The sequence below is a fragment of the Pinus tabuliformis genome, chromosome 6 (genome assembly GCF_031772625.1).
Source record: "Pinus tabuliformis cultivar Carrire ecotype Pingquan chromosome 6, CPIR1, whole genome shotgun sequence".
Classification (NCBI taxonomy): Eukaryota; Viridiplantae; Streptophyta; class Pinopsida; order Pinales; family Pinaceae; genus Pinus; species Pinus tabuliformis.
The window spans coordinates 343889312-343911084 of NC_142292.1; the positions used below are offsets into that span (position 1 = coordinate 343889312).

Consider the following 21773-nt stretch of genomic DNA (forward strand, 5'->3'; position numbering starts at 1 on the left):
TCCATTACTGGCCACTATACATAAAGCAGAATGTGGTGTAGCTTTAGGAAACGTAATTTAACTATTTTCAGTTTCCAATAAGGTTCATGAAGGGTCTATGAGACAGAGAACTGTTAGAATATGTAACTTGTCATGTGTGTGTGATCATATTCATTTATTGGGTTTATTGGTCATTACTGGTAGTGTTCCAGTCTCTGAGGAGTCTGTCCCTAACTTTTAGGAGGTTGCTGAGGTCTCTAGTTGGTTGAGAGATTGTCTCCAACTAGTTAGTCTCCAAGACTGGCCTGTGGTTGACATGTTCAGTCAACCATGAGATTGTATGTCCAAGATAGTTTTTACCTATCTTGAGACATAGCTTGCTGTATTTATATTTGTATCACTATATTGATTTTAATACATAGAGCGCTCAACATAGTTTCGTGTGCAAAAAGATATACTCTTCCCACTTGACATGGTTTCAGAGCATGTGCACTTTCTGAGATGGAGGAGAGTTGCATAGTTGTTGCTTGACAAGCCAAGATTGGTTGCAGGCTGACTTTTTGGATTGGAATGATGATTTTGTAGCAGGAAGGACAGAGAGGTCCCTGTTACATCAGAGAGATCTCTAGAGCTTGGTCGAAGGATGATAGATGACAATGCTTGTGGCAGACACAACAGAGTAGACACAACAGAGTACATTGGTTGGAGCAGCAATGAATGTTAGACTATGCTGGACAAACGAAAGTAAAATAGAGCGAGCGTGTAGAATAATAACAGACTCATGACCATATTTTAGTATGAGTCAGACACTTGTAGTTGTAGCAAGTCAATATGTCATGTTGATGTGATGTATTGGCCCTTGAAAAGTTTGTACTAGGCATATCCGTGAATTAGAGTATGTACTGATATCTATGTAACATGAAAAGGGCCTACTATTGTAAGACCTAAAGAGGCCTGCATACACGTTTATCATGTGTCCCTGATGATTTGATTAGTTCATGTGTCCCTGATGATTTGATTAGTTCTTGTCTAGTTTAGTTCATTAGCCTCTGTTAGGGAGTTCTTTAACACTCTGAAGAGTGGGCCATGTGTTGGCTGGATACACTTGAGTGGCCATATTCGTCGTAGACTGTAAGGTGTAAGTTTTATACTCTAGCGAAGTTCATCAATAAGTTGAATCAAGCATGTACATGAAGGACATTCTAGTAGATTGAGAGTTGCATCAATTACGTACCCATACATTCCGGTGGATGGCTGTGTCTTCATATGGATGTCAACAGTTTGATGATGTGTGCATGATCAAGCTACAAAGTGATAGTACCTAAGGCATTGGATTTGTCCTCGCCCCCCCCTCGTGTCCCGAACCCCACGTGCCAGACATGATTGTGGAGGGACACGTGTCCGATTCATCGTTCAAGCGTGTTCGAACATGTGGAATTCGTGTGTCTGATTCGTGGTTCGAGCGTGTTCGAACACGTGGAATTCGCGTGTCCGATTCGTGGTTCGAGTGTGTTCTACATGTGGAATTCGTGTGTCCGATCGTGTCCCGATTTTGAGACACATGTCTCTTTAGAAACGCGTGTTGTGGGTCTTTTTAAGCCTGATTTGGGCCGCTTTCTCCTCATTCTTGTGTCTCTCTTGCTGTGGGTGTGTGGGAGTGAGTAGCAAAGGGTTTAGAAGCGTTTTGGAGGTGATTCAAGCAACTGGTAAGTGCATTTTGCTTCCATTTTTTTTCCATTTTTTCTACAACAGTTTGCCTGTCCATTTTGCTTACATGCTAGTGCATGTTTTCTTTATAGTTTTACAACATTCATGGCTCAATCAAGGGCAATAGGTAAGGGCAAAATAAGGGGAAAATGTCCCCATTGGTGATGCCCCTCTTGTTTTAGTTTCATCAGGTTCCTTAAGTGCAAAAGAAGGGGAAAAGTGCCCCCATTGGTGATGCCCCTCTTGTTTTAGTTTCATTAGGGTCTACAAGTGTTCCCTCTATTGGAAGTGGGGCTGCAACGACAACTCAAATGTTGAGGGCAAAATAAATTTAGAAAGACATCAGGGTCAAGAAAGTAAATATCCCTTGCGGAAGTATGTCATAAGAGATAAATTAATGACAAAACTGCAATTTCTCGTCTTTCACCAATTGGATCATTGGAATCTGTTACAACTTACAAATTTACAATGTCGAATCTAGATCTATGTCTGACTTTGTATCATGAATGAGAATTTGTGTAATATGAAATCATTGATATATATATATATATATATATATAGTGTGTCCTGTGGTGGGGGGGGGGGTGCGGTATACATGCCCTGTGTCAGACAATTGAATTTGTGTCCTGCGTGTCCATGTGTCAAGTGACATGGGATAGTACTAGGTTGGACTAGAGGTATACTTTGCGATTAGGAGGTACTTCAGTTTGCAATAGTGTGTGCTACAATGAATATGTAGTTTAAGGCCTCAATGGATGAAGATTAATACAAGTTGTCATTAAGGGGGAGTGTTATAATATGTAACTTTCACTTGTCATGTGTGTGTGATCATATTCAATTATTGAGTTTATTGATCATTATTGTTAGAGTTCTAGTCTCTACAAGGAGCCTGTTCCTAATTTTTAGGAGGTTGTCGAGGCCTACTTGGTTGAGAGATTCTCTTCAATTAGTTAGTCTTCTAGATTGGCGTGTGGTTGACATAATTCACTCAACCATGAGACTATATGTCCAAGATAGTTTTCCTATCTGGAGACATAACTTGTTGTATTTATATTTGTATCATTATGTTGATGTTAATACAAAAAGCGCTGAACAGGGTTTGGTGTGCAATAAGGTCTACTCTCCACACTTAACAAAAATTGCCTCTATCGCAACTTTTCTTTCTCACATTTCTTGTTAATGATGATTATGTTAAAATATAAAAAGCATTCCTTTTACAATAGGTTTTGTTGACATTTGTCAATTGAGTTTGGCTTCGGGGTTGGGCGGAATAGTTGATATCCTCCCCACCCAGGTTCAAGTCTCGTAAGTTGACATGTTGACACGTTGGAACATAGTAATTTTATTGCACTCTCAAGCGAGTCTGTACTGAGGGATGGCCTAGTTCCAACAACCTCTCTCTTGCCTTTGGGGTTGAAAGGGCGACTGACTTTCTTTTCTAAGTGGTAGCCAATGCTCAAATTTTTTTTGTTAAAAAAAGTTTTGTTGACTTTTACTATTATGTTGAAAACCACTATAAAATACTTTGGTTTTGTAAATAGATTAGATTCATGTTTTATATTAAGGTGATTCAATAGGAAATTATTCAATCATTTAGTACACAATCCAAGTCACTACTATTTAATTGTTTTCGCAGTGCTTGAGGTTAGGATGGTGGAAGCATTGGACTTGAATGACTCAAGAAAACCATATACAATATGTAGGAGCCAAGATGTATTGAAAAATGAGATGAACAAGAGCAATAACTACAAGGGGTAGCCCTTTGAAATGTTATGTTTCATGTTTTCTTGGCATGGAGTTTTTGCTTGTAATTTTGTTGTGAAAATACAATATTTAAATCACTAGAAACCCAAATTGAAACCCATCATATAGAAAACATGTTTTGCTCTGAACTTGTACAACAGATCTAGAGTCAGTGTAGTAAAAAAATTTAAAATAATGGATGGGAAAAATGATCATATTATCCTATCATCAATGCCCATGATTGTTAAAAGTGTGGAATATCCTTGAAATATACCCCAAAAAATCTTTGAAATATGCCCGAAAATATCCTTGGAATCTGTCTGAAATGTCCTTGAAATTTGCTCGGAATTTCTTGGTTACGATCAACAAGTATTTGAGTCCCCAGTGAAGCCTTCGGTAATATTGTGATGTTTCCTAAGGGTCTACAAGTCACTTGAGTGCGAGAGTACACAATACATAGGGTATTTTGGAGGGGACGGGTATCCAAGTGACATAGGTTAAAAGGTAGACGAATTTATTAACAAATAGAATACAATGTGTTAGCATTGGCCTTTTCCATATAACAATCACATCTTCTAGACAAAAATTATATAAAGTGTAGTAATTTTTATGCTGGCTGGTATAGATTGACTAGTAATTGCATTGGTAAACTTGACATTTAAACTAGTGAGGGGTTGACATTTAAACTAGTGGACAAAAACATCAAGTGATGACAAGTTCAAACAATGGCCTTCTTTGGCTACACATAAAAAACTCCAAGGGAAATAACTTTTTTGTTGCATTTGTGTTCTTGGTAAACTTGACATTTACATTAGTGAGGGGTTGACATTTATAGTAGTGGACAATGAAAGCAAGTGATGACAGGTTCAAACATGGCCTTCTATGGCTACACAAAAGACTCCAAGGGAAATACTGTTTTTGCTGCATTTGTGTTCTATCTAGATGGTGTAGATTATTCTGAATGTTATATTGTGTGCATGCTTTATAGTACTTGCAAACTTATGTTATTCTATATTTGCTTTCTATAAAGTGAGGAAGATTCAGGTGGCATTGCTAATATAGGGAAACATTGCTAATATAGAAGCAACATGTTTGTCTCTATCCATTGTTGGCACTAACATTTGTGGAGACTTTATTAGTGTCTATGTAGTTTTGAGTGCCAAGGGCAGAAACTGTGAAATGTGATTGCTCAAAATGGGAACCTCAAGCCACAAAGAGTGTAAAGTTGCATGGTGAGAAGTTGTGAAAGCTACATAATGTGAAGCCACAAAGCTATAAAATGTGAAAACATGAAGTTGTAGAGCGTGAAGTTGTGAGGTTTCAAAGCGTGATAACAATTGTAGAGAGGAGTCTAGGTATGATGCCATTTTGAGCGAAGTGGTTAGAGCTAGACACTGTGAGCCATTTGTCTAAGCTTTGAGCTTGGGAGGCCTTGAGCTTGTAGTCTACTAGGGACTTGACATTTGACACGAGACTTATTACTTGAATTAGAGTCATGTTAGGGCTTGACATTTGACTTAGAGTCAAATATGGACTTGATCTTTAACTCATGGTCACCACAAGACTTGGATTTAGTCTTGGAGTCGACTTGACAAAATTTAGAAGTATATAAAATATTCAATATCAAATTTTAAAATTATATTATTTCACAACGATTTAAATATGAACAATCAAACACTAGATATGCAAGTTTGTTGATTTATATTGTATGTAAGGTCTCAAATAGGCAAACTGCAAACTAAGTTTTGAGGTACATAAAATTTAAGTTTTGAGACATAATGCATAAACAATGAGCTTTGAGAATCCAAAAAATCATTAAATGATAACCTTATGAGGAAACATTCAGTCAAGGTTCATTAAGATCACCATCATATGTTGAATCCCAAGGAATTTCCTATGGATTATATTTTGCATCTATTGTGCTCCCTTCTTAAGGGGTTTAACTTGGAGGTCCAATGCTTTACTCTTTCACCTTCAATATATTAAGTGGGTCCAAGGTGATCTTGCTAAAGGTGTCCTCTAGAAAAGTTGGTGGCTAACGTTCCATGACCTAATTAGAGGTAGGATGAACGTCTTATGGGATCCTCAATATGTGTTGGTCAGTTCAATTAATTGTTGTCGTTCCATCTCTTCATCATGTAAGTGCAACTCTTGGAAATGGTGTCTACGTTGCTTCCACCAATAAGTTGTCATAAGATTATGTTCAAATGAATGAATCAATGATAATTTTTAGATTCTTGAATTTAGAATTAGAATTTAACTTAAATTATAACTGTATACATGGCATGCTTTCTAATCTATGAAATGAACTAGCTATTGCACACTAATTTAGAATTGTGGTGTGATTGTCATGTTGCAGAATAGGATCGAGACAACATGCTCTTTGTAATGATAAAAACCATCTTTGCCTTTTCCACTTGCTAACAAGTTTTTTGAGTAATGAGATTGTGTTTAATAAATACTCACTTGCATGAAGAGGCTAACAGAGGTCCTTGTTTTGTTTATAGTCAATAATTTTCAAAATAGAAACAGATAGATTCATTCTCCTAGTGAAGATTCTTTATTGCCTCTTTGGCCCATTACATGGCCTCATAAAGATAAGGTATTGCGGGTTTATCGACATCCAGTTCAGTCCGCAATACATGCTCAGTTTGCAACAAGTTCATGAGTGCATTCTTCTATGCAAGCTTGAACAAGCATAGGACGGTCCATCAAGGCAGCGTCTGTGCACTAATAGACCTATGTTGACAGTCAATGAGCACTTTCATTGACAGTCTTCCTCTTTTGGTTGCATTTGCACTTCTATTTTGGTGAGTTTTTCAAATTGTTGCTTTTGTGCACTTTTGCTTTCACGAGTGTTATTTTCATGCTTTCGACTGTCGCTTTCACTTAGTTTCACTTGAATTAGTGTTGTTTTCATGTTATCTTCATTTTGGCATGTGTCGCTTTCACTGTCGTTCGTGTATCGCAAGTTTCATTTGCACTTTTCTCTTCATATAGTAAATGTCGTCTTTAGCATGTGGAGTGTTGCACAATGCATGAAAGCTAGTTTTGGTGGTTTCAAGGGGTATCCTTTGCTTAAATGAGGTCTTACCATGTAAACATGTATCACACTAATTTCCAAAGTTTCAAGCACTATCACACAAGTGTCGACACACTCGTCGCAAAGTGTATCTTTGGTGTCGCACTTGGTGTAGGTCATCACAAAGTTGTTGCATTAAGGAAATGATGTTGTTCATGTGTTTTGAGTGTTCCATGTTGTGTCGTCAAGTGATCTAAGTGTGTGGTCATGTTCAGAGTCATGCTTTTGCCTATCTTCCTCTCACTGATATGACACTTAGTCAAATTGGGAAAACTCTCTGACTAGACCACTCAACCTCCTTTAGCCAGCTTGAACTGCGCATTGCACAGTCTCAACCCTCAAGCAACAACCTTGTCTCTTGGCACTATGCAATGCACAATTTCTGCCTTCTAGAACTGCGCATTGGTAATCTCAATGCTTAGTCCCAACCCTTGAGCCTCGGAACTATGCAATCCTTGCCTCTAGCCAGCCTTCTCCGCGCATTGCACAGTCTCAAGCATCAAGCCTTGACCTTGTGTTCTTGAACTGCACAACAAAGCAATCACTTGGCCTCTGTCCCTCTTGAATTGCACATTGGGTAACTTTAAGCCTCAAGCCTCAAGTTGGAGCCCTTGAACCCCTCAATTGCACAACCTCTCAGCCTGTTCCCCTGTTTGAACTATGCATTGGGAAACTTTAAGGCTCAAGCTTGACTTCCTGAGTCCCTCAACTGTGCAATCACTCAGCCTAGGCATTTAGAACTGCACACTGTGCAGTCCCTTTGCCAAGGCCTCCAGAATTGCGCATTGCGCAGTCTCAAGCCTTAGTCACGAACCTTGACTTGTGGAACTGCGCAATCCCTGAGTCAGTGACTCAACCAGTCACTAGTTCCAACCCCAACAAGTGATTTCATGAAGCATGTTAGATTAGGGATTCATTGTAGTGATGTCGTCTTGTCATGAGTGGATTGCAGTTGCAGGTATTCTACCATGCTATCACTGGATGATGATGAAGGAAATGGAGAAGGAGACCATGCTAAGAGACACCTATGGATCAGAAGAAATCAGATGATCATCAGGTGAGAAGACGAAGGAACACAAGATTACAACAAAAGACAGAAGATCAAGACCACATTGAAGACTCTTTATCTTCAAGTCATGAGGAGGAGAAAGAAAATACCATGTTCTATCTGTCGAGAAGACACAAAGAAACTAGCAGCAAAGAGTGACTTGACACTACCACGTCATCATGTAGTCCATGTCATTAGTGTCATGTCATGTTGTGTCATGAGTCATCATGTGCCACATCATTTTGTGGATTATGTAAATTCTATAATGGAGAAATATAATGTAAAGTGGAAGTCCAAGAGTCATTCATGTCATGTAGGAAGTCAAAAGGTGATAGAGAAGTCAAACGGTCACGAGGGTAGTCCGAGGGACACAAGGAAGGTGAAAGATCATTCCACTTGTTATATATACACCCTCATTGTACAAGAAAAGGACTTTTCACCTAGGCTTCTTCCATAAGGATGAAAGAGATAGAGTCAATACTTTTTGGGAGCAAGTCGTGGCTCCAACGCTCCACTATTAGATGTTTGTTGTATTCATGTATCTTGGGACTTTTACTTAATACTAGAAGCTTGATAACCAACATGTTTTCATGCATGGATTGTGAATATATGTAAGACTATTCTATGAATGTTTATGATTCATGTTTGCTTTCACATGTACTAAAGTAGTTGAACTATTTCCGTTATTTTAGTGCTTATCTAATTGAAAATGTGTTGTAGTGGTTGTAACAATCATCGCATCTATGTGTACTATGCTACTTGATGTTAGGCAATTCTCTTTTGACTTGTGTGAGCCTCTACCAGGGTGGTACTATTATCTCTCTCTTAGGATGCGACCATGAATTTGTTGCAGACTGACCATGTGTTGTGGGTTTATCTTTCACATTCGTACAAAGAAAAGCTATTGCGGGTTTATCTCTCACAGTCGTAACATTTTGCTTTTGTTGTTTATTGTCGATATTACCTTTCTTTGCAAGCAATGCTTGTGATGACTTGATTGGGTTATCTTGATGATGACCAAGACTCTTCGACGACAACTAAACAAATTCTAAACACTAGCCAACTTCTGCGTTGATCATGCACCAACTGTTGGTCTTCCCTTTAGGAATTTTACAATCCTCTGCCATTGGAGGTTGTACAAGCACTTGAGGATTTCCACTGAATCCTTAAGGATCATAATTATGCAATCCACTAAGTTAGTGAACTGCGCAATCCCTCATTGTTGGGAATTGCACAATTCCTTCTACCAATGAGACTATGCAGTTTCCCGGATTAAGCTAATGCGCATCCCTAGAAAATAGGGGGTGCCCAATCACTGATTGACAAGTGGCACTAAGTTTCTATTTTCGATTTTACGACGAGTGTCACTTCCTCCTTGATTTTAGGCATGGGCATCATAAACCCTAACCTAACCTCGTGGGGCCAAGAGCTATATAATAGGTGCTTGTAGAGCACATTTGCACACTTGACATTGGAGCTCTAGCCTTCCCCACGAGATCAAGGAGCTTTGGACTTGGTTTGCAGTGCTTTTTTGGGTAAGTTTTTCATGTGTTACTTTTTGTTGCTTTTTCTATTGCTTTTGTCTCTGAGAGTGTTATTTTGCCCGTTTCTTTTCAATGTAACTGGCATTTCTATTATTATTATCTTGTACAAATGTTGTTTCGGTCCGTCATTCAATTTTTATTAGTGTCACATACATTTGCACACTTGACATTGGAGCTCTAGCCTTCCTCATGAGATCAAGGCGCTTTGGACTTGGTTTGCAACACTTTTCCGAGTAAGTTTTTCATGTGTTACTTTTTGTTGCTTTTTCTATCGCTTTTGTCTCTGATAGTGTTATTTTTCTCATTTCTTTTCATGGTCGCTGGCGTTTCTATTATTATTATCTTGTACAAATGTTGTTTCGGTCCATCATTCAATTTTTATAAGTGTCGCATTGCCTTCTCGCTTTTTTGCCTACCAACAATTGCCATTGCTGGGCCTTTTTGTGCATGCATGTTTTTCCTTTTGCATAATCTTTTTTGGCCTATGATGTCGATTAATTTAAATCCCCTTAAGGCCCATCAACACATTTTCTTGCCCCAACATCAGATCTCGAAGTTTTTCTCTCTAAGAACTGCGCAATTCTTGAGAAACTGCTACCTTTCCAACCGTGCATTTCGCAACTCCCAAGGCTCAAGCTTATTTCTTGACATGTTAGACTGCGCATTGTGCAGTTCCAATCAATGTTGCACGAAGTGGGTCCGCGGAAGCGTCATTTTCCAAAAATCTAGGAAGCGAAGCGTCTGCTATATATATGTATATATTTATATTTTTTTGCATTTATACTCAAAACAAACATCCCAAATACCAAATTAATTGTAGAAGACATGAAAACATGCATATTTTTGCATAAATCAAGATAGAAGTAGTTACTAGTATGTACAACAACCATGTATATTCTAGCTATTACAAACATACATCAAATTTTTAAGCATATTATAAAACATAAAACATTTAAGCATATTATAAAACATAAAACATAGAGCATATTATGGTTTATCTAGCAAGTGAGCAACTGTCAACATTTGTCTTGTCCAAAATTCAAATAATAATGTTTACAAAATATGTCACTTGGTCATCGCCAAGACAAAAAAAGGTTCAAAATTCAAATTCACAAGCCTACAAGTCTAATGAGTAATCTATGACAAAAGTAGTATATTGTGAATATATCTACTAATCTCTCCTCCTTCCACCACGAAGAGAACGTGGCGGTGGGCCTCCATGTGGTGGCAATGAAGAAGATGGTGCCTGTGGAAGTTGTGGCAGTGGCACTGAAACTGATGAAGAAGAACCCCCTGCTGTTGGTGTTGAACCATGGAATAGGAACCAAGGGACCAGATGGGGGTGGGGGTGGCATATCAAAACGATCATCATCATTCTGGAATTGCTCAAAAAATTCATGCAAAAAAAAACACTAGTTAACAAAAAAATTTAAAAACATGAATTAGAGAAATGCTTTATAAGGAAAAATTGGAAAATTCATACCACAATGGACATACCTGGATAAGGGCATCCTCTAATTGCTCTAATTTCTCTCTATATGATCCTGCTTAAATCCTTGTGTTTCTCTACACTCTGTTATAATTTTTTGATGGCCATTGTGAATATGGTTATGATGGTTATGATTTTTGGTATGGTCTGAGACCTCTTTTGGAACAGTTTCTGTCTTATTATAGGCTCAGAGGCAGTCCCTCTATTGTCATCAGGATTGTATTTTTGGCTTGTTTAATATGGCCTTTCATGTTACAGCTCATTATATTTCCTTAATATAATATACATGTTGATTTTTCTCTCTGAAAAAAAAAAATTGCTCTAATTTCAACACTCCATCCTCCAAATTGGGTTCCTCTGGATTCTTGTCCCAAATCAACAGGTCTTTATTAGACTTTGCATCTTCACAGTAATGGGACAACAATCGCAAGTTGTAATGAACATAAACCAAGCTCTCTGCCCGGCCTAAACTCAACCTGTTCCTTTTAACACTGTGGGTGAAAGAATAAGAGCTCCAAGACCTCTCTGCAGAAGAAGTGTTTACCACCTGTGATAGCACTCGTAATGCCAAAGTCTGTAGAAGTGGAGTACCCCCTCCATGCATGTTCCACCACTCAAGAGAAGAAAAAGTCTCTTGATCTTTAATTGCATGCATGCTCCCAAATGGACCAGTGTTAAGCATATAGTTGCTCAACTGTCTCTGTACCAATGCAACCTCCTCCTCATAAGGGATTAATTTACTCAATGTAGCCATATATTCTCTGTGAACCTCTTGATCTTGGTGTGGTTTTCTCCTACTTCCCCCCCGCAGGTGCTGGTGTTGAAAGCCATGATGGATGATAGTATTTAGGTGTCAAAACATATGCTAATGCATGCAATGGAACATTTAGCATTTCCCATCGGTTTTCCACCTCTGCATGAATATAATTGCACAAGGTGGTATCTCTAGGCTCAACAATGTCTTTAATCTGCCCCAACATGCTATCCATTTGCTCATACACCTCCCCAATTACTGGGATCTGAATCTGCAAACTTGATCATGTAATAAATTGGTTTGATGAATTGCAAAACATATTTAACCTGTGCCCAAAAGTAACTGTCAAGAACAGTGTCCTTGACTGCATTAGCACTATCTATGTTAGTGTTAATTTCATCCCATGATTCAACGCACACCAGATTAGTTAAAGCTTGTCTCACCTTCACTAGCCGCCTAAAGGTGAGGTAATAACTAGCAAATCTTGTCTTTGCAAGTTTAAGCAACTGCAACTTGGAGTAAGTGCCATAGAAGTAGTTTACCCTTGTATGCCCTGTGATGAATTTAATGAGTTGCTTCCCTCTCTTGTAAAGCTCAGTAATCCACCCACATTCTTTGTGCTTCACAATATCATGCATCAAAAGGTTCAATGTGTGAACCAGGCACCCAGACCAAAAGATGTGCGCTCAATAAGTTTTCCTGCTGCCTTACAATTTGCTGCATTATTTGTGATCACTTGAACCACATTATTCAAACCAACATCTTTGATTGATTTCAATAGGAGATCTGCAATGTTTTGTGCAGATGCACTGATAGAGGAGGAGTCATGACATGTAATAAATATTGCACCACTAGAAGAAACACCAAGAACATTTATCAAATGTTGGTTTCTAATATTTGTCCACCCATCTGATACAATGGATACCCCAGAATCTACCCACTCATTTGTAAAACGTGTCAAAGCTCTTTGAACCTTAGCTCTTTCTCTTTCTAATAACACTGTTCTAGCTTTCTCATAGTTGGGGGCCTTGTATCCTTTTGGGCCTTCATTGATGGTCTTTACCATTTCATGCCAATAGGGAGAGAGAAGCACATCGAATGGTACACCGTAAGCACAAAGAAAACGGACCATCTTTCCATCCACATCTTCCCTCCCAGCAACATTAAGGAAATCCCCTATTGTTCTTCTACCTCCAGAGCTTGCAGAAGTACCATGAGGAGATAAGCAGCTGCCAAATTTAGAGGTTGCACTTGATTCAGAATGAGTTTTTTGTTTCTTGTTTTTTTGTTGTGCAGCCTCCTCTATTTGGATGTATTTTCTTCTTTCTTCAGTTGAAATGTTTGGGCAAATTTGTACCCCCACAAGACCTTTTTTTTCATCACTGCCCAGCACCCTACAAAGATGCCTCTTCACACAGGTATATGAACCACAATATGGTTTTCCTCCATGACAACCATGAGGGCACACAAATTTGTAAGTTCCACCACCCTTTCCCCCATCAAGTTTGGTCACATTGTTCCACAAGGGTTTTAATGCAACTTTCCCATCTAGTGTTTCAGTTTCCCCTTCAGGTTCAACCCTTCCTCTTCAAACCCTTCCTCCTCATCATACATTGGGTCACTCATATTGGGACCATTGTCCTCTTGTGTTTCTTCCATTCTATTCCTATTCCCCCTTGCCATCATTAAAACCAAGAGTGGAATGATACATAGAAGCCAAAAGAACATCATCTTGGAATATGGATATAGGTGGTGGACAACCTGCAAGTAAAGGAGCAAGTAGAAACAATGGGAAAGAGTAGGAGAGGGAGGAGAAAAATACAAAAAAAATGTCAAAAAAATAAGGGAGTTTGGGGTTTGAACTTACCTCTTTAGCTCTTGTAGATGAAGTCCTCCAAGCTCTTGCTCCAAGCTCTTCTTCCTTCACTGCTCCAAGCTCTCCTCTCTTCTCCTCTCCTTTCCTCTCTTCTCTTCTCCTCTCCTCTCTTCTCTTCTCCAACTCTCATAAACTCAAAGTGAGCAAATGAGGAATGAATGGGGGCTTTATTCCCTTCATTCCTCACCTTAACCTCACCCTAACCCACCCCTTTATTCCAAGTAAAAAAAAAACAGAATTTCACCATGCGCGCGGCTTTTTCCAGAAGCGTACGGGAAGCGTGCGCTTCTCCCTCTGAAGCGCCACACTTCGTACGCCCGAAGAGGCGTACGAAGCGTGCTTCGGAGGTCTGGAAGCGCGCTTCCGAGCCACGCTTCGGAAAATTCCAGGAAGCGGCAAAATCAGGCGGAAGCGCTTCCGCCGAAGCTTCCTAGACGCTTCAGCAGGGGACGCGCTTCCTAGCCACGCTTCGGAAAATTCCAGGAAGCGGCAAAATCAGGCGGAAGTGCTTTCGCCGAAGCTTCCTAGACGCTTTCGCATGGGACGCGCTTTTGGGCTTGGAACCGTCGGGGGGAGGGCTTCGTGCAACATTGGTTCCAATCCTTAGCCCTCAACCTTGACCTCCGAGACTACGTATTGCGCCGTCCCTTCTCTCTATTGCCCAACTGAGATTGCACATTGTGCAATCCCTTCTCTCTCTTGCCTAGTTGAGACTGCGCATTGCACAGTCTCAAGCCTAAAGCTCCATCCTTGTTTACTGAGACTGCACAATGTGCAATTCAAGAGCCCAGTATGCCTCCTAGAGCCTAGAAATGTGCATTCGTTTCCATTAGTGACTATGTTGCTGCTTTAAGTTTGGTTGTTGAACTGAACTTTGTAAGCTAATTTGTTTTTCCCATGAGTGCAACTTTTGGTTACAGGGATTGCTGATTTTGAGCTCATTTCGTTTTCATTAGTAGCTACAATCAAGCCTCGTAAAAGATCAACTTCAAAAGAAACAACAGAGAGCAATACTGATGAAGTGGTTGAGAGCACTCCAATTACCATTCCTATTCTATCTGATACTCAACTCTTCATTGAAAAGGACTCAAATATTACATGGCATATGGTCAAAGATGCATTCACACCTATGGAATTCAAGGCAGATCTAGAGGATAGATAGGTGCACATTAACATCCAACGATTAGGTTTTCACAGAGCTGCTTGCAGGTTCCTAGTCCTACCTTGCGCAAATGTCATCAAATGGATTTTGCAACACTTGGATACTAAGAGCATGACCCTCAATAGTGTCAGTGGGCAACAACTTGCTTCCTATTTAGCCCATGATATTCACTTGATGTATCACTTGCCTAAGCCAGAGGGATATATGGATTCACACTTCTATGCAGTCACTAGCTATTTAAACACCAAGGATGTTATCAAGACATGGGTAAAAGAGCCAGCTAAGTTCTGCCAAATGCCCAATAATACTTACAAGACTAGATCTCTCAGAAAGGTGTTTCGATACTTGATTGCATTATGCTGCCGAATATATGGAAATAAGAGTATTGAAACCTTCCCTTAAGGATGGGTTTACATGTTGCATCAGATTGTCAACGAGGGGAATATATTTAACTGAGCTGATCTTTTGGCTCAACAACTTAGGATTAATGTAAACAATGCAAATAATCCACCTAAGGGCAAGCAAGCTAAATTCTACATGTCTGGATACCTGTTGGATGGTATATGTGCTCATAATGTTTTTCCTAGCATGGATTGGAAATGGACACCCAAGGAGCCTCATCTTGTTCACATTCATTGCAAATTGCTTTCAGAGAGCAGTTACAGAGGAGTCATGGAAAAGTTGGCTGACCACTTCCTTAAAGTTTTGTACCAAATGATCTTTAAGGAGGAATTGCCTTGCATGTCTCATGAGGCGATGGACTCAGTGTAAGAAGTTGCCGATTGGTTTGCCTCACTAGATGACACTTTTACCTGAGGGTGTTCGGCTGCTAGAAACCATCACATTTCTTACCAAGGTATGCCACAGATAAGTTGGTCATGTAGGAGGTTACATATCTTGCCACATGGTTATCAACAGTAATGTAGAGGAAAAGGAAAGTACCTTGGCCTGCTTTTCCTTTGGAGGTGGGATCCTACAAAATCAAGAACTTGAAGGTAACAGGAGTTGAAGGCAAAGAGTTGGAGAACTTCAGGTTTGGCATGATGGAGTATCATCAGTATGATCTCAGAGGCATTTGCAAGAAACACTGTACCAAGTTACATTTCAACTGGTCGTGTGGGACCTACTCTACACCAAAGGAGCATAAAATCAAGAACGACTATAATGCATCTAGGCCCCAAACGCCAGGGATGGCCATCTCATGTGACTCTAGAATATGACACTACTCCAGAAGCAAGGCAATCAGAACAACGCAACCCAGTGAGCCTTAAATATAAAAGGAAGGTTACTCACACACCAAAAAAGGAGCAAACCTGCAAGTTTAAAGCCGATGCAGCTATTCTGAAAGCGGCTATGGAAACGGAGAAAAAGAGGAAGTAGAAGTGAGAAGAACAGAAGAGGCAGGAAGAAGAGCAAAGACAAAAGGAAGAACATGAAAAGAGAGAACAGGAAGAAAGGCGGATGCATGAAGAAAAAATAAGAAGGAAGGAGGAAGAAAAAACAATGCTGAAGCAAGCAGAAGAAGAAAGACAAAATCAATTATAGGAAGAAGAGAATAAACAACAACAGGATCAGGAACTTGCCCAAGAGATGGAAGAGTTAATAGTAATCCAAGATATGGAGGTAGAACAAGAGCAACAAGATCAAGATGTTGATCTTATGCCCAGTACAGAACATATCATAGCTTAATTTCCGCCTCCTACAGATGGGCAAGCTCTACGTGATGAAGAAGAAACTGCTCCTTTAGATGATAGCCCAGTGTTTTCACCCTGACTTTCAATGAGCTTCAGAGAAAAATTGTGCAGGCAAGAAAGAAGCATTTCCCCAATGACCTCACACATCCTACTTTCATCAATACAAAAAGGGTGATTGTCATGGATAGCGGAAAGAATTCTGTAACTATTTTGAGAATACGTGGACCAGCTAAAGCAGATTGCTACCAAAGAAGCCCTGGAGATCAATAGACACATCATGCAGAAGTATATGGGTGGCCCTACTAATATCAATACTATGTTGTTCTTATTAAAGGAGACACAAGTTGGTTCCAAAACTGTCTACCTAGATGCAATGGAAGTTAGAGTGTGCTTTTAGCCTAATCTTCTTGCAAAGTTTGAGGAGACCATCGCACAGTACAAAGCATGGCACCACTATGTGACTGAAGATCAACAAATTGAAGCTGATGAGCTAGAGATTCCTCAAACCCAAGCTTGATATGTCTAGTTTTTGTTGTTATGGTCTACCCATTTTTGTCTCATATGGGTTTTTGTAATATTGTATCTGAAATAAATATGTAAGTGGAAGTCCAAGTGTCAATTGTGGAATATGAAAAGTCATTAGTTAGGAAAACACAATGGAAGTCAAGAGTCATGTGGGAAGTTCAAAGGTCACAAAGGGAGATGAAGAGTCATCTCATTTGTTATAAATAAATCCTTATAACTCAAGCAAAGGTCTTGGAATTGAAGGCTTGAAAGCTTTGTCTTGAAGCCTTGGCTTCTCTAGTGTAGCATAGAAGGAATATCATTCTTTGGAGAAGCAAGTGTTGGCTTCATGTTCCACTATTGGGGCTAGTGTCTTGTCAATTGTAACTTAACGTTTGGAACTTTCACTCTATAATAAAAGCTCAGAGATGAAACGATTTCATGCATATGTTGTGAATGTAGTAAGACTATTCTTTTTATATTTGTGATACATGCTGTATCATTTATGCTAATGCTTATGAACTAATTCCTTTGCTTAAGTATGAATATTGTTGAATGTGTGCTGTTATGTCATTAAGATCTTTGCTATCTTCTGGTTAAAATTGGCAACTAGAGCCAACTTCCACCTTAGGACAACTCATGATGTAGATGATTATTGCATTGGATTCGTCTTTCGGAAAGGTACAATTTTGATATAAAGATCATCTCATTCTGACAAGCAGAAATGGAATTATGAATTTATTTCTCTTATGGACGAATTGTCAGCGTCAGCCACTGTCAAATGTAGGCTCATGAGGCCCAATAGATGGGTCTCCTCACCCTCAACGAATTGAAATAGAGGTGACCTTTTTCCTCATTTGGACATCATCTCATCACATTATCTTCCCTCTCTTGATTGGTTCTTACAGCTTGGAGGTCTCTCTCTCTTCTTCGCACGTGGAAGGCAACTCTCTTTTTCTTCTTCACACGTGTGGCAGGAGGCCGAGCTTTTTTGGGTAAAACAGGTCGAAGTTTTAAGGCCGTCGACCAACGTTGACTTAGGGTGATTTGATCAGCGTTTACCTAGATTTTTGGGCCAAGAGTTTGATATCTCTTGGCCGCATTTATTGGCATAAAAATTGAGAAGTTTGGAACTAGTTGACCAGTTTTGACTTCAAGTTGACTTCCGATTTGATTGCTGAAAATGATAGCAGTGTTTCTCTCTCCTTTGATTGGGTTTGACTGACTTGTTTTCGGTTGATTTTGACTCTCTTGGAAGGCCAAATTGGACTATTGTTGATCGAGTTGATTGGAGGGCAGTTTGGGCATCTATGACCGCCGTTGACTTTTTGGTTAGGGTTGCATTGATTGCTGGTTTGTCTGCTAATTTGGTAGATACGTTTTAGGCTTACATTTAAGATATTTGTACTCTCTCTCTACTGAACTATTGAAGAATAATAAGAAGATTTGATCAAAGGGTTTCCCCACATTGGGGTTTGTCCCCAGCATCCGCCACATCTTGTGTCCTCTTGTCTTGACTTGTCTTTTGCATATGATTTTATGTTTTATCTGCGTTTACTGTTAATGTTTATATAATGTGATTGCCACTGAATGTAATTGGAATTTGTCATTGGGCTGCTAAAGGAACATTGAAGTAAATTGTCTAAAGTATAGAACATACCATTGCTATCTAGAATTAACACTTGTGAACAATTTTGTAGGTTAACTAACGGTTCTCGTGTATTGCTTGTGCGTATTTTTTAAGCTTATTACTATTACATGCTTCTAAGGGGCCCACTAATTTCCCTTCAATGTGATGGAACCTTTCATGCATTACGTTTGATACTTCACAAAATTTACACACTTGCTTTCACCAAAGTTATGTTTATATCATTGTATGTGTTTATCACAACCAAGGCACACACTGTCAATCGATTATTTTCCAGTTGGGCTCTTACTCCAAATGGTGTGTGGTCTAATTGGGACTTCACATCGGGGAGGACCCCTTCCTTGTTGGTGGCTTCCTTCTAGCGCCAAAACCAGTTGACCGTGTTGGAAGCCGTTAACAAGGGAGGGGGTCTTCTTGATATGAATTCTTAATTAAACTCCACACCATTTGGAGCAGGAGCCCCAACCGGAAAATGAGCGGTCGCCAAAGTAGTGGTTTCAAAGGTGTTCCTTTGCTGCGATAAACACATAGAATGATATAAACATAACTTTGGTGAAAGCTAGTGTATAAACTTTGTGAATCGTAATGCATGAAAGGTTCCATCACATCGAAGGGAAATGAGTAAGCCCCTTAGAAGCATGTAATAATACTTAGCTTAAAAGAGATGCACTAGCAATACAAGAGAATCATTAGTTAACATGGAAAAAAGTTCACAAGATAACAACAATCATAATAACATAACAACACACATTCAACAAGATTCATACTAAAGCAAACAAATTAGTTCATAAGCATTAGCGTAAATGAAACAACACATATCACAAATATAAAAAGAATAGTCTTACTACATTCATGACATATGCATGAAGACGTGCTGACTCTGAGCTTTTATTATAGAGTGAAAGTTCCAGTCTCCAGACATACAATTACAATTGACAAGACACTAGCCCCAATAATGTAACATGAAGCCAATACTTGTTTCTCCAAAGAATAATATTCCTTCTATGCTAGACTAGAGAAACCAAGCTCCAAAACAAAGTTTCCAAGCCTTCGGTTCCAAGTCCTTTGCTTGAATTATGAAGGTTTATTTTAACAAATGAGATGGCTCTTCATCTCCCTTTGTGATCTTTGAACTTCCCTCATGACTCTTTGACTTCTTTTGTCTTTTCCTAATTAATGACTTTTCATATTCCATAATTGACACTTAGACTTCCACTTACATACTTATTTCAAATACAATATTACAAGAACTCATATGAGACAAAAATAGGTAGAGCCTAATAAGACAAACTAGACATATCAAGCTTGAGTTTGAGGAAACAAGAACAACCTCTTGCATGAACAACTTATCTATGGCATACCTCGGTAACAAATGTGATGGTTTCTAGCAGCCTAACACCCTGAGGTAAGTGCCATCTGGTGAGGCAAACCAATCAACAACCTCTGATACTGAGTCTATCACCTCATAGGACATGCAAGGGGGTTCCTCCTCAAAGATCATCTGGTACTAGACGTTGAGGAAGTGGTCAACAACCTTTTCCATGACTCCTCTATGACTTCTCTCTGATTTTTTTTTGCAATGAACGTGAACATGAAGCTTTGTGGGTGTCCATTTTCAATCCATGCCAATAAAAACATTTCGAGCACATATACCATCTAAAAGGATTCCAGACATGTAGGATTTAGCTTGCTTGCCCTTAGGTGGATTCTTTTCATTGTTTACATTGATCCTAAGTTGCTGAGCCAAAAGATTCGACCATTTGAATATCTTTCCCTCGTTGACACTCTGATGCAACATGTAAACCCATCCTTTAGGGAAGGTTTCAATACTCTTTTGTCCATATGTTCGACAACATAACACAACCATGTACTGGAACACCTTTTTGAGAGATCTAGTTGTTAAGTATTACTGGGTGTCTGGTGGAACATAGTTGGCTCTTTTACCCATGCCTTGATAACATCCTTGGTGTTTAAATAACTGGTGATTGCTTAGAAGTGTGAATCGATATATCACTTCAACTTAGGCATGTGATTCATCAAGTGAATATTATGGACCAAATTGGAAGCAAGCTACTGCCCACTGACACTGCCGAGGGTCATGCTATTCGTATCCAAGTGTTGCAAAATCAATTTGATGACATATGTGCAATGTAGGATTGGGAACCTGCAAGCAACTCTGTGAAAAGATAATCCCTGGATGTTAATGTACACCTGTCTGTCCTCCAGATCTCCCTTGAATTCCGTAGGTGTGAATGCATCTTTGACCATATGCAATGTAATACCCAAGTCCTTTTTAATGAAGCGCTGAGTATGAAATAGAATAAGGATGGTAATTGGAGTGCTCTGAACCATTTCATTGTTACTGCTCTCTGTTGTTTCTTTTCAGGCTGGTCTCTTAGGAGGCATGATGGTAGATATTGATGAAAAAGAGGAGCTCAAAACTTGTAGTACCGATAACCAAAAGATTCACTCATGGTAAAAAAAAATTAGCTGAAGCAGATTAGTTCATCAACCAAACTTGAAGCAACAACACATTGACTGAGGAAAAGGAATCCGCAGTTTCTGGGCTTTTAGGAGGTACGCTGGCCTCTTGAATTGTGCATTGTGCAGTCTCATTAGACATGGATGGAGCTTGAGGTGTGAGACTGCATAATGTGTAGCCTCAACTAAACAAGAGAGAGAAGGTATTGTGCGATGGGCAATCTCAAAGGACAAGGCTAAGGGTTGAGCACTGGAACTGCGTAATTCACAACTTGGCAAAACAGTGATTGCGCAATGCGTAGTCTCAGTGGTCAAGGAATGAGCTTGAGCCTTGGAGTTGTGAAATGCGCAGTTGGAGAGGCAACAAATGCTCAAGGATTGGCTAGTTCTGCTAGAGAAAAACTTCGAGATCTGATGTTGGGGCAGGAAAAAATGTAGATCGACCTTAAGGTGAGTTAAATCAATTAACATCATGGGCCAGAAAAGATTATGCAAAAGAAAAAACATACATGCACAAAAAGTCCCACCAACAGCAATTGCTGGTAGGCAACAAAGCAAGAAGGCAATGGGACACTTATAAAAATTGAAGGACTGTCCGAAACAACACTTGGACAAGCTAATAATAATAGAAATGTCAGCTACCATGAAAAGAAACGGGCAAAATAACACTCTCAGAGACAAATGTGACAATGCGCCAAAAAAAAGAAGCAAAAAGAGACACATGAAAAACTTGCCCAAAAAAGCACTGCAACTCAAGTCCAAAGCTCCTTGATCTCATGGGGAAGGCTAGAGCTCTAATGTCAAGTGTGCAAATGTGCTCTACAAGCGCCTATTATATAGATGTATGCCCCACGAGGTTAGGTTGGGGTTTATGATGTGCATGCCTAAAATCAAGGAGGAAGTGACAGTTATTGTAAAATCAAAATAGAAACTTTGTGCCACTTGTCAAACAATGATTAGGCATCCCCTATTTTATAGGGATACACATTAGCTTAATCCGGGAAACCCCACAGTCTCACTGGCATAAGGAATTGTGAAATTCCCAACAACGAGGGATTGCAC

General features: G+C 39.4%; 1 protein-coding gene across 2 annotated transcripts in view; it reads left to right on the forward strand.

Annotated features, from left to right (window-relative positions):
• LOC149258706 (GYF domain-containing protein) overlaps positions 1–21773 on the forward strand; it is an 84276-nt gene that overhangs the window by 38546 nt on the left and 23957 nt on the right. The gene's annotated exons all lie outside the window — the stretch shown is intronic.